The sequence below is a fragment of the Adiantum capillus-veneris genome, chromosome 5 (genome assembly GCF_014529385.1).
Source record: "Adiantum capillus-veneris isolate H3 chromosome 5, ASM1452938v2, whole genome shotgun sequence".
Classification (NCBI taxonomy): Eukaryota; Viridiplantae; Streptophyta; class Polypodiopsida; order Polypodiales; family Pteridaceae; genus Adiantum; species Adiantum capillus-veneris.
The window spans coordinates 108,861,866-108,873,533 of record NC_140935.1 but is presented as its reverse complement, the minus strand read 5'-3'; the positions used below and the strand labels follow the sequence as shown (position 1 = coordinate 108,873,533).

At 41.6% G+C, this 11,668-nt stretch overlaps 1 pseudogene; it reads right to left on the bottom strand.

The window, feature by feature from the left end:
* Window positions 1–559: 559 nt before the first annotated feature.
* Window positions 560–1,066, bottom strand: LOC147457897 (pentatricopeptide repeat-containing protein At4g18520, chloroplastic-like; annotated as a pseudogene).
* Window positions 1,067–11,668: the final 10,602 nt, after the last annotated feature.

Here is an 11,668-nt window from a genome sequence, read left to right as displayed (position 1 = left end):
ATATGGAGAAATTCCCCCGCTTTGCATCTGCTTAAAACAAGTCAGATCTTCTTGGCTATGCCCTTGTTGACATATCCTACAGTTAGTGCAATTTAGTAGGCAGCCTCCCAAATCAGAATCTCTCTAAGAACATTTTTTCATTTTAAAGTACACCACAATTGGTATGCATGCAAATCCCGACACTCCCAAGCATGTGCCTCAAATGGGAAAATGCCACAATCAGTGCATTCCCAAGAGGATCTCCCAGATAGAAACCTCCTCAAGCACTTTATTTGCTTTTTGAAGGACACTACACCTTACATACATGTCGATGTGCACACCTCCAAGCACCACCTCTTTTTTCAAGAGCCCCTAACTAACAATCTCATTGTGAATTCTTTTGCCAAGATCAGTGTCACATGCTGTCAAGATCCAAACGTAGATGACTGCATGTGGAGAGATCCCCTTGCTTTGCATTTTCTACAAACAACCTTGAAAACAACCTGGATCTTCCTGGCTCTACCTCTCTTGGGCATACCCCACAATCACTGCATTCAAAGATAGTTTTGAATGGAGCTCCTCAAGCATAGGTGATTTCATTTGGAGGCATGCCCTCACTTCACATCCGCTGAAAATAGCCCAGAACTTCCTTGCCCTACTCCTTCAAGGCATAGGTCATATTAAATGCACTCCAAGAGAGAAGAACCTGGACAAGAAGCTCCTTAAGTACACCACATTTTGTGAGCATATCAATAAATAAGTTCCCAAGTGGGATGTCTTTTTTCAATAACCCTTTTTCCCACATGCCTGGGGAGATGCAAGCATTGATGATTGCATTTGGAGAGACACCCTCGCTTTGCACCCATTGAAAATAGCCCATAGATTTTTGGCCATGCCCCTCTTGGGAATATCCAGCAACAAATGCATTGTAAGAAATTATGTCCCAAATAGGGAGCCCCTCAAGCATAGTAAATTGTTTATGGAGAGATGCCCTCATTTTTCATCGGTTGAAAACAACCCATAGGTTTGTCGCCCTACCCCTCCTCCGTATATGCCGCAATGAATGCAGTACTCCAAGAGATGACATTCCAAAGAGGAAGCTTCTTAGGTGCACCAAAATTTTGTGTAAGTATTGACCAAGGTATTCCCAAGTGTGATAGTTTCTCAACAACCACCGACTAAAACTATCATCATGAATTCCTTGCCCATATTAGCATCTTGTGTAGTCCCGTATGCCTTGAAGATTCAACCATAGGTGATTTCATGTGGAGAGACACCCTCACTTCACAAAAGAACCCACAAATTCCTCACCCTATGGCTCTTGGGCATATCTCCACAATCAATGCACATAGACCCTCAAGTGCAAGTTGTTGACATATCCTGTAGTAAGCGCATTCCAGTAGACAACCTTCTAGATAGAAATCTCTCTAAGCACTTTTTGTGCTTCTGAAGGACGCCACAATTGGTGTACATGCCTATTTGCCTCTCTCTCTTTCTCTCTCTCTCTCTCTCTCTCTCTCTCTCTCTCACTCAGTTTTGCTCCTTGTCACTAGTGTGTTTTTTGAGCATTGCTAGGACATTTCCGAAATAATCCTTTGGTGACACATGATAGGGAGGGGGTTTGAAATCTCTCCCTCTATTATAGATAGTGTAGATTTTTTTGCTTTTCTTAAATATGTAGCAAGTATAATACATCGATGCAAACAACATATGTATAGTACACAAGCATAGATGTATATTATATAATATACTTTAATACTTACTAAACTAGAATGTGTAATACTACTTTGGTGCCAATTGGGAGGGAGAGAGAGAGACTCCAACCTTTAATCACTGTGTCAAATACAATGGGTGGGAGAAGGATCAGGATTTTCACCAATTGGAGATGCGTGCGTGCGTGTGTGTGTGTGTGTGTGTGTGTGTGTGTGTGTGTGTGAGAGAGAGAGAGAGAGAGAGAGAGATGCACCAAATGGTGGGTGGGAGGTTGTAGATTTCCAAGTTCCAACTTTAAGACATGATCTGATAAATTCCATGCTTTTGAGATGCACCAAATGGTGGGTGGGAGGTTGTAGATTTCCAAGTTCCAACTTTAAGACATGATCTGATAAATTCCATGCTTTTCAACGGCTACAGTTATTGCATATGGTTGACCGTGGAGCCCATAAGGATAGCGATAGGGTCGCGACTTGAGAGAGAGGAGGAGGGACTCACGGGACTTGCACTACAAGTTTTTGACTTTTTTGCTAGTTGAGAAAAAGGCCCTTTTTTGCTTTCTAAAAGAAACTTTAGTGTTGTGTTGACCCAAGGAGATTTTCATGGTTTTCGGTGCACCATGGAGACTTACTTTAAATGTTTATTTCACTTTCATTTTGTATCCTGACAAGTCTTTACTTTTTTTACATTCTATTGTTTTAGAATGTTAAAGTGAAACTTCACTTCCATAATTCTAGTAAATTCTATGGATACACACACAGACACATATATTAACGAGTTTTTTTAATTTCACATTTCATTTCACAGCCTCACATGGCTTGACTTTTCTTACATTCTACAACTTAATTCTAGTCAATATTCAGGAAAGTCTCTTTTATTAAGCAACCGTCGATTGAGTTTCCTTCCCACACTTCACCCGGTTGCCCACTTTGGACAAGAGAGACAAAGTCAAATATCTTTATAGGGACCCTTTGAGAGTCCAAATTTTCGCTAATGCATTGTGCACTAAGCAATACACTCTCTGTTGTGTGCCTTGAGCTTCTTCTGTTCTCCAACAAGATGCATTTGTCTCCTTGCAATCCTATTTCTAACACGATGCCCGCCCTCCACCCACCTCCCCCACTCTATGCTCCTCTAGAAGAGACAAATAACGTGCACTTTATCGTCGTAAAATGTGGATAGCAAGGCTTGAATCACCTCAAACCCCCATGAGGCCCATGGCTTTACCGTTTTGTTGAAACCCCTTGGTTGTCAAAATCTTGCATCTTTCTTCTATCAACTTGTGCCTCTGTTCTATTTGAACAATTTTTGCAAAGGAAGTAAAAAGTGGAGTGATTGTCAGCTAGCTCATCTAAAGACACCCTTAGCATTGACGAGCGCCCATATGGTGGTGTGTAAACTACAGGCCTAGAGGGCTACTTTGGAAATTTCCGCAAGGTAGTAGGTCGCAAAGTACTTTGTACAACTTTTTAAAAAGAAATAGAGCCTTATAGTTGTGCATGGCTCTCTAGACATGTACACCCTTTGCCTACACAGCTCTCCCGATGTGTATGCACTTGGCCACAGAGATCCCCTAGTCCCTCTCTCCCTTTCTCCATACAATGAAGTTCTCTATCAAATTCACCCTTGGTCCACACTTGCATACCTCTCTCTCTCTCTCTCTCTCTCTCTCTCTCTCTCTCTCTCTCTCTCTCTCCCTTTGTGTGTGTGTGTGTATACACACTTACACACACACACACACACACACACACATACACACACACACACACACACACACACACACACACACACACACACACACACACACACAAAGTTTTGTGCTGGTTTAATTGGATAAAAAATCAAGGCCTTTCCCTTCGCGTGCGTGTGTGTGTAGCTGTTTTATTTTAATAAATAAACATAAATGAGCATAAAAGTTCAAAAGACAGCTGGCTTTAGACACGTGACCAAGGGTAGCACAAAAACAGTTCAGTCTTAGAATTATTTTTGTATAAATCTATAAGAATGAGGTCTTAGTCTAGTGTTTAAGTACAAAGGTTGTTCTGTATAGATTGTTCCATAAAGTGGCAAGAGTCCGGTACATCAAGGGCTGACAACAGCTAAGCCAAAAAAATTCCAAGAAATGATAGAGTCCTCATCTGCATCCCTTCAAACAAAACAAAATATATATTATCCTTGAATGCATTTTACAGGTGTCACTGGACTTTATCAATTGTTATCCATGTCCATCTTACAACTTTTTTAACTTAAAAACTATTGTCCAAAGTGAGTCATTTATTTTTGAGGTCTGAATTCCTTTTAAGGTTCTTTTTAAAAGTGTAATAAAAAATTTCATCACTCCTTAAATATACAAGTGTATTGAGCTTCTGGATAAGAGTCCCATCGTATTTAACAGGACAACAATCTATGTGGTACCATGGGAGTCTTTGTCTGATTTGGAAGATTCCCTCCAAGGGTTACATCCACTTTAAGTCGAGTTTGCGAGGCTACCAAGTTAGCTATGGGATAACATTAAGATGCGAGAAAGTCAACTAGGAACCCCTTTATTTGTTCCTAACAAAAGAGGATTTGTCAAGGCCTCCAATCAGGTGTGCATAGGCTAGAACATTGCTAAGAAAGCACCTAAGAGCATGGTCATCAATGTTGGAGTAGTGCTAATCATGATTATACTTAACTTTGGGACATACTCTGGGGCATGCTTTGAGTGCAACAAGTTTGATCACTTTGACATGGACTACCCCATGAAAGTTAAAGGAAATGATGGTCTGGCAATGCAAGAATCCAGGATGGAAGAAACTATAGAAGTGCATGAGAAATAGGTAAAGGATAGCAAACAGTCAGGAGAAGGTGAAGGAAAAGAGGCTATGATCTATAACAAAGAAGTAATCAAACAACAAGAGAAGGTGGTGGACAAGTAGTGCATCGTTATGCACATCCCTAACGGACCAGCAGTGAGATTATCATGCCACCTAAGTTTACGATAGTGACAACTAAGTCAATGATGCAAGTCCTAGGCCTTAAAAGGGCCAAAGGACTGAAGGAAGCTGCAAGGGATTCCAAGACATTTGATAATACTAATGCTAGGAAAGTGAACCTCCCACCCAGCCAAAAGGATCAAATTCTGATGTCCCTCTTCACAATCCTTTTGCAGTTTTGCAAGAGAAGAAAGGCAGTGATCCGAATCCCCTGAGAAAATTCATTTTTTCTGCGGGGAACGAATAAGGACCAGTGGAGGAGGAAATCAAGAAAGAGATCTCCATGGGAGAGTCTCAGGATGAGGAGGAGTTTGTTCCCCTTTCTTAGTAATGGAGGAGCTGATCATATAGACATGGAATGTTAAGGGGATCAAGACCTAGAAGAAGAGATTCCTCTTTTGGGCGGAAGTTAAAAAAGGAAAGGAAGTTAACTTCTAGGTTGTGCAAGAACATCATCTCGATGTCGCAAGTAAAAGAAAACAAGCACTGGGAAAAAATCTTATTTTTTATGGAGAGGGTGGGGATGGGTACAGTGGTGTAAAGACGGCTATGGACAGGGACTTGGAACCTAAGGTGGTGCTAAATCATCCATTTGGGAGAGCTTTGGGAGTCAAGATCAAGTAGGGGGACAAAATTTTCATAGTTATCAACATCTATGGTCCCTACACAGTGAAGGAAAGAGAAAGGCTCTAGGATGGCTTGAAGGAAGTTTAGGTGGAAGGGGAATGGCTTATGGTGGGAGACTTCAATATGGTGGAGAGGAGAAAGGATAAAATAGGCTCCTTGAGCATTCTTCTGGGTTGAGAGAGTGCCAAATGGTGAAGATTGTGTGAGAAGTGGGCTTTAATGGACTTATGGGAGGTGGGTCCATGGAATAGACCACCAAGATTCATGTATACCAGCCTGCAGTATGCTCGCTTGGCATCTCGTATGGATAGATGCTATTGTTATCATCAAGTCGATTGGCTACGGCCATTGGTTGATTTGAATGTGGTAACATTACAATTTTTGTCGGATCACCTGCCCTTAAACATGAAGTTGCAGCAAACCAAGATAGAAGGTCATTGCCTTCAAGGCTCAAAGAAGCTATTGACAACATGAGCTCATCTGTTTAGAGACCCTCTCTTTAGAAGACTAGTAATAAAATCTATAAGGAAACTTGCATACAAAGTAGAGCTATTAACCATCAAAAAACAAGATGGGTTGGTGTCTAAAGCCAAGCACAAAAGGTGTCTTGAAGCAAAAGGCAACCTGATGGAGCAACAACTCAAGGTGGTGAAGAAGGCCATAATTTTTTCCACAGAGACTTTCCTCTAGTTGGCAGAGGCTAGTCACTCTCACTTTTTTAGGGCCCTCAAAGTAAAGAGAAATCATGGTATCAGGGAAGGGAAGGAGACTAAGGACAAAGAGAAGTCTCTAGGGTGGGACCACATGACTACATGGTTCTTTGTAGAATTTTGGCAAAAGATTAAGTCCCCAATCATGCAAATGGCTAACGAAGCTCTGGTCAATGGTGCACTTGACTTGAGCATCAAAAGAGGCCTTATCAAATGAGTTCCTAAACAAGTATGTTTCTCCCAAGTGAAGCACTAGTGCCCAATAACTATTATGTCATTGGCCTATAAAATAATCACCAAAATTGTTACTCTTAGGCTCGCTCCTCTTTTGGACAAGGTCATCACCCCACACCAACATGGATTGGATCGACACTAAGTATGCATCTTTCACTAAGCAAAAGTGTATATTACTTCAATTGGATTTGGATAAATCCTATGATAAGATCACATGGTCTTTTATCGAAAAGGTCATGAAAGCATAGGGATTTGGAGAGAGGATGTGTCGGTTGGCTAGCACTTTGGATGCTGGTAACCAATCTGGCTTTTATTTAATGAGCGGATTGTTGGGGATTTTGAGATAAAAAGATTTATTAAGGAAGGCCGCCCCACTAGCTCCGCTTCTATTTTCCGTTGGATCCCATCCCATGGTGACGATGCTTGAAGACAGTGCTGAAAGAGGGGAGATTCAAGGTCTATCCCTTCCTAATAATGACCAAATTTTGCTGAAGTTGTTTGTGGATGATTTTCTTCTCTTCCTCCAAGCATGTCCTCAGGTGATCAGAAAGGTTCTAGAGATTGTGCAAACGTTTGCAACACCATTAGGGTCGAAGTGCGATATTGAAAAATCAAGATTGATCTCCCTCTCAAAAGATGACTCATTGGATCCGGCGATGTGGTCTAGGGAGATTGTGTCCAAAGGGGTGGTGTTTAGACACCTTGGAGCCCCTCTAGGGGTGGATATAACCCACAAGCAAAGATTCTCATGGGTGTTGGCTAAGATAAGGAGAAAGTTGTGAAGGTGGGAGTATGTACTCCTCCCTTTTGAGAGCAGATTGAAAGTGATCAACTTGAACATGATTCCATACTTATCGTTCAATGGCCTGCTGCTCAAGATATCCAAATGCAACTGGAAGGAGTTCCTTAAACCAATAAAGAGATTCCTATGGAAAAGCAACAATAAAGACTCATTTCCTTCGCCATGGGCAAGTTGAGAGGCCATAGAAAGGCTAGTAGGGCAAGGGGGTCTCAGAATTCTTAACCCTAGTACTCACGCGGAGGCCCAATATGGAAAGTTTGTGGCTGCAATCACGAAGCAAGATCAAGCTTGGGCGGTGATGACTAAGGCCATGATGGACAATGCCAAACTGTACTCACAAGGGGGCCAATGGAAAGGGCTAGATCTACACGACAAGTAACTTGCACCTTGGTGGTCTAGCCTAAATCTTGGGGGCTTAATTGGTGAGCTGGCTTGAAGTGTAACAAAGCGGTAGAGGCCTTGGAATGGGGAGAGGTAATTAGATACTTCCACAACTCGATGTCTCACTGGTCCCCTTGGCTGTCTAAGGTGGGAAGCGTATTGCTAAACCTTGCCTAGAGGGAGGTGGCCAGAAAGATGCACAAACAAAGGAATCCTTCAACTGGGTCAATTTTGGGACTTCAGTAGTAGTGGCTAGAAAGGATAGGACCAAACAGCCTTCGAGTTCTTGCTCAATGCGATGGAGAGATTGATGTTAAATAGAGTATTAGAACGGCTGAACAGTTGTTGCGTACCATCTTTTGAACGTCTGAACAGTTGTTGGGTACCATCTTTTGAATCTAGGTTTTATTGGAAGTCTTGGAGGTGGCCTTTAGATAGAAACTTTCTTAAACCGCACACCAAGTTAGTGTACAACACCCTCATGGCTTCACTTGATTCGTTCTACCCCCTGAACAAACAATGGGGCAAGCAATGGCCATAGGTAAGATGGGTGACAATATTTGAGAATATCTGGTGCCCAAGATTGCCGCTAAGGATGAAGGTATTTATTTGGAAAGAGCTTTGGGGGGCCTTATCGACTAGGGTGAAGGTCCTAGGTAGAGGTATCGGACCAAATACATGCCCACAATGCAGATCTACACAAGAATAATCCATTTCATAAAAACCTGACAAACTACACGATTAACACAAGTAAGGCACCACGATAGAGTGTAGTACATCCAAGAGCAAAAAAAAACTAATGTTTAGCTATGAACCCCACATGTCATTGTACCCATGGTCCATATTGTGCCAGGCCAAAGAAAATAGAATAACTTTTCTAGGTCAAAAGAAGGGTACATCAAAAGCTAGAGGTACAAAAACATCAAAATAACAACCATCTATACGTAGCAAAATAGTGAAAGATAGTTTATCAGCGTATGATATTCCGAGGAGGTGTTGCAACCGAATGGAAGCACGGGGAAGAAAACTAAGTACTCCCATGAGATAATCTCATTCCTCAAGTCCCACATAAAACACCTCTTTACTATTTGTGTAAAAAAATTGTCGGTCAATATAATGCACAAATCATATAAGTGTTGAGAAACATTCGTACCATGCGTATTTTAACAATGGTACACCATTCTTTAAAATGAGACCCCCTTATTTTGGGCCAATGCATAGTTAAAAAAATAAAATGTAATTTTGCAAAATAGAGCCAGTACGGGAGTTTTACCGACTTGAGAAGCCACACCATGTTCAATCACCTCCATAGTAACACGATAAGCAGACAAAAATCTCTCTCTATCACTTTCACATACGCATAAAAAATGAAAAATCAAGGCTAAGTCAGGGGCCAAAGCAACCCTCACCTCTTTATATAGAAGTTTGAGGAGGTGGAGGCATCAAGGTATACAAATTTTGGAAGACCCCCACACAATCTATACAATCAGTTCAACCCATTCTTCAAGGCCTAAGAAAATGTGAGGTGACCACCACGATCTTCCATGTTACTATTTAATTTAAGCTCAAGGCAGACTATAGTAAGCACGTTGTCAATAAGTGCGCAGTGCAACTAGGAAAGCATTGGGCCTCTGACTGTGAGGATTCATAGAAAATTCAAGCAAGGGGTAGATGATTTGAGTCCAAAAACACACTAAAAAATAACAAAACTCCAGCCATGAATGGTCCACTTTGAAAATGAACCAAGATCAACTCAAAATTCTTGTGTGTGTGACGCTTAGGTGTAGCCTCGCTGCCAATTGCACAGATGCAGTGCTCATTCTACCTGTTAAAAACCCTAAATTTACGCTTTGATTCTTCGTTGTAACCATTTAATTGAAGCTTAAGTACTTCATTGGAGAAGCCCAAGTAGTTATTTGAGGAGTGGAAACCCGATTTGGTGGCCTCACAGCCTCAACCATCATGTAGTGGAAGCAGCACGAGACTGCACTAGCACCCTGTAAAGGAATGGTTGTATCTCCTTGCTCATATCCCCAAATGAGCTCATTCTTGGATTTAAAATTTCCCACACAACTTAGGCAATGACGGCACCATTGTTGATGTGGCATTTTGAGCTATTTTTAAGCTATTTTTGACCATTTTTAGTCATTTTTAGTCAAAAATGTCCCTTTTTGTCCGTAAAAAGCCCAATAGAGCTAGGAAAAATCCCTAAATTTGTGGAAAAATATTATTCGGTTAAAATTTCATGTTGAATCTCATTTTCCGACTTGGTAAGCACTTTGGACACGTCTTTTACGTTCGATATTTTATGCCGAGATTGCTCACATTGAACTTTCTAGGAAAAACAAGTGTGCCACTTTGATACACTTGACATTTGTACATTTCTAAAGAAAATAGGCATATATTTATGTGAAAAAGCATTCCATAGTGCCACGTCTAGGGCCTCACCCGCCTGAAAAGGTATGTACACGACTGCAGCCATGGCATCTATTTTTGCATATATCACACTATGTACATTATAGCATTTGGTCCCACATAACAAAAGCATTGAGAGTGAGCTAGATATTGTAATTTCACATTATGAACGTGCCACAACACGACATCCATCCCCTCTAAACCTTCACATCCTCCGGCATGTGCCACAAATATCTTTTGCAGGTGTTAGCGGGTCGCCGCGAGACGGACATCTGCAGGATAGCTCTTTTGTACTAGCATAATGTAAATATAAAAGGAAGCGACTCGGGATGGGGCACGGAGACTTAATGAGAGACAATCTCACAAAAGTGAACTCAAGGGCTACTTGTTCTACGACAAAAGCAAATCAACCACTTCCTAGTAAGACAATCAGTATGCATCCAATCTCACCACTTAACGTTATCACGCCTTTTCGGTATCCAAACAAATCCGAAATTCCATGAAACTTAAGGAGAGGTATCACAACACTTATGGGTTGAATCCTACCAAGTTCTGTCACCATCTGGGAAGGTACATAAATCACGATCCACCACAAAGAATGTGCAGAAAACTGAAACAGAAGTACTTGGAAAGATCTTCCTTAAGCATAGAAACACTTATCCATGGTCAAAACATCAAAAAACAACCATTTCAACCCTCAAATCAATGCATTTAGCTCACAAATAATACATCACAAACCACAACAGAACTAGAAATGATTACACTTAGATTGTAGAGCAAGAGACAAGGAATGCAATGTGCTAGTTGGAATAGAATTCTGATTACTAGCTCAGGAGAAAAGAAGATTACAAGTTGTAGTCACAAAAAGCCTCCACATTGCACGTTTTTTACTTCCTTCCGCTGTCAGGAGTTTTTTGGAGCAAGAGATTGCGCATATGTACATATACATGCATGGTGCATCAAATAAAGAATTGCCCATTTTCCATAGCCAGGTGGTTACGTGGGGCCCACGTGTGTACAAGTAGGACAGGGTGTACATAGTGCAACGATTTTCACTATTATCAGTACCAGTGTGTTTTTTCTACAATAAGGAGGAGTTGCTAGCGCGTAAAACTTCTCGAGAAAGCTATCCGCGGGACGACGACATGAGGTAAGCAGGTGCGTCAGATGGCATCGAGTGGCGTCAAGAGGTCGAACGAGGTCAATACTTGCAAGCGGAGAAGTATGGACACAACGTGGGTGTTTTCTTGTGATACTTATGCAGAAAGGTAATCATGAGGACCACTTTTTGGGGCCACTTCACGTGGTTGCGGGATGCATTATTGGGAAAAAACTGAGTGCCAGTTGTGCGGATGATGCAAAAAGGTGACAACTATGCACTGCGAGGTCAGTTTTTGGCGTGTTCGGGGTCCGTTTGAGGTTATCTAAAAGGCCAAGGGTGCCCAAGTAATAAAGCTAAGTGTGGGAACTGAAAAAAGAGAGAAGACCAGAAAAAACGTGGAGAAGAGAGGAGGAACAGCCGTAGGTGTGTTTTTGCTCATTTTGGAGCCTGTTTTGGCCGTAAACTGCTCATCTGAGGTCGGATTTGAGCACTTTGACATTGTAGACTGGGATTCTGGGCCATTCCGGACGCGATGGCGCTGTCCATTTTGCCAAATTCCTCACTCTTTTTTTGCTATTTTGGTTGTGTAAGTTTCTCCTATGAGCAAAGCTTCTGCTCCAATTTGTGATTGTATCTGGCACATTTTACCCATATTGTGTGAGCTGTTTGCCCCATTGGTGTTGGCCCAAGCTCATTTGTATCTAACTATCATAAGTTCTCCTCTTTTGAG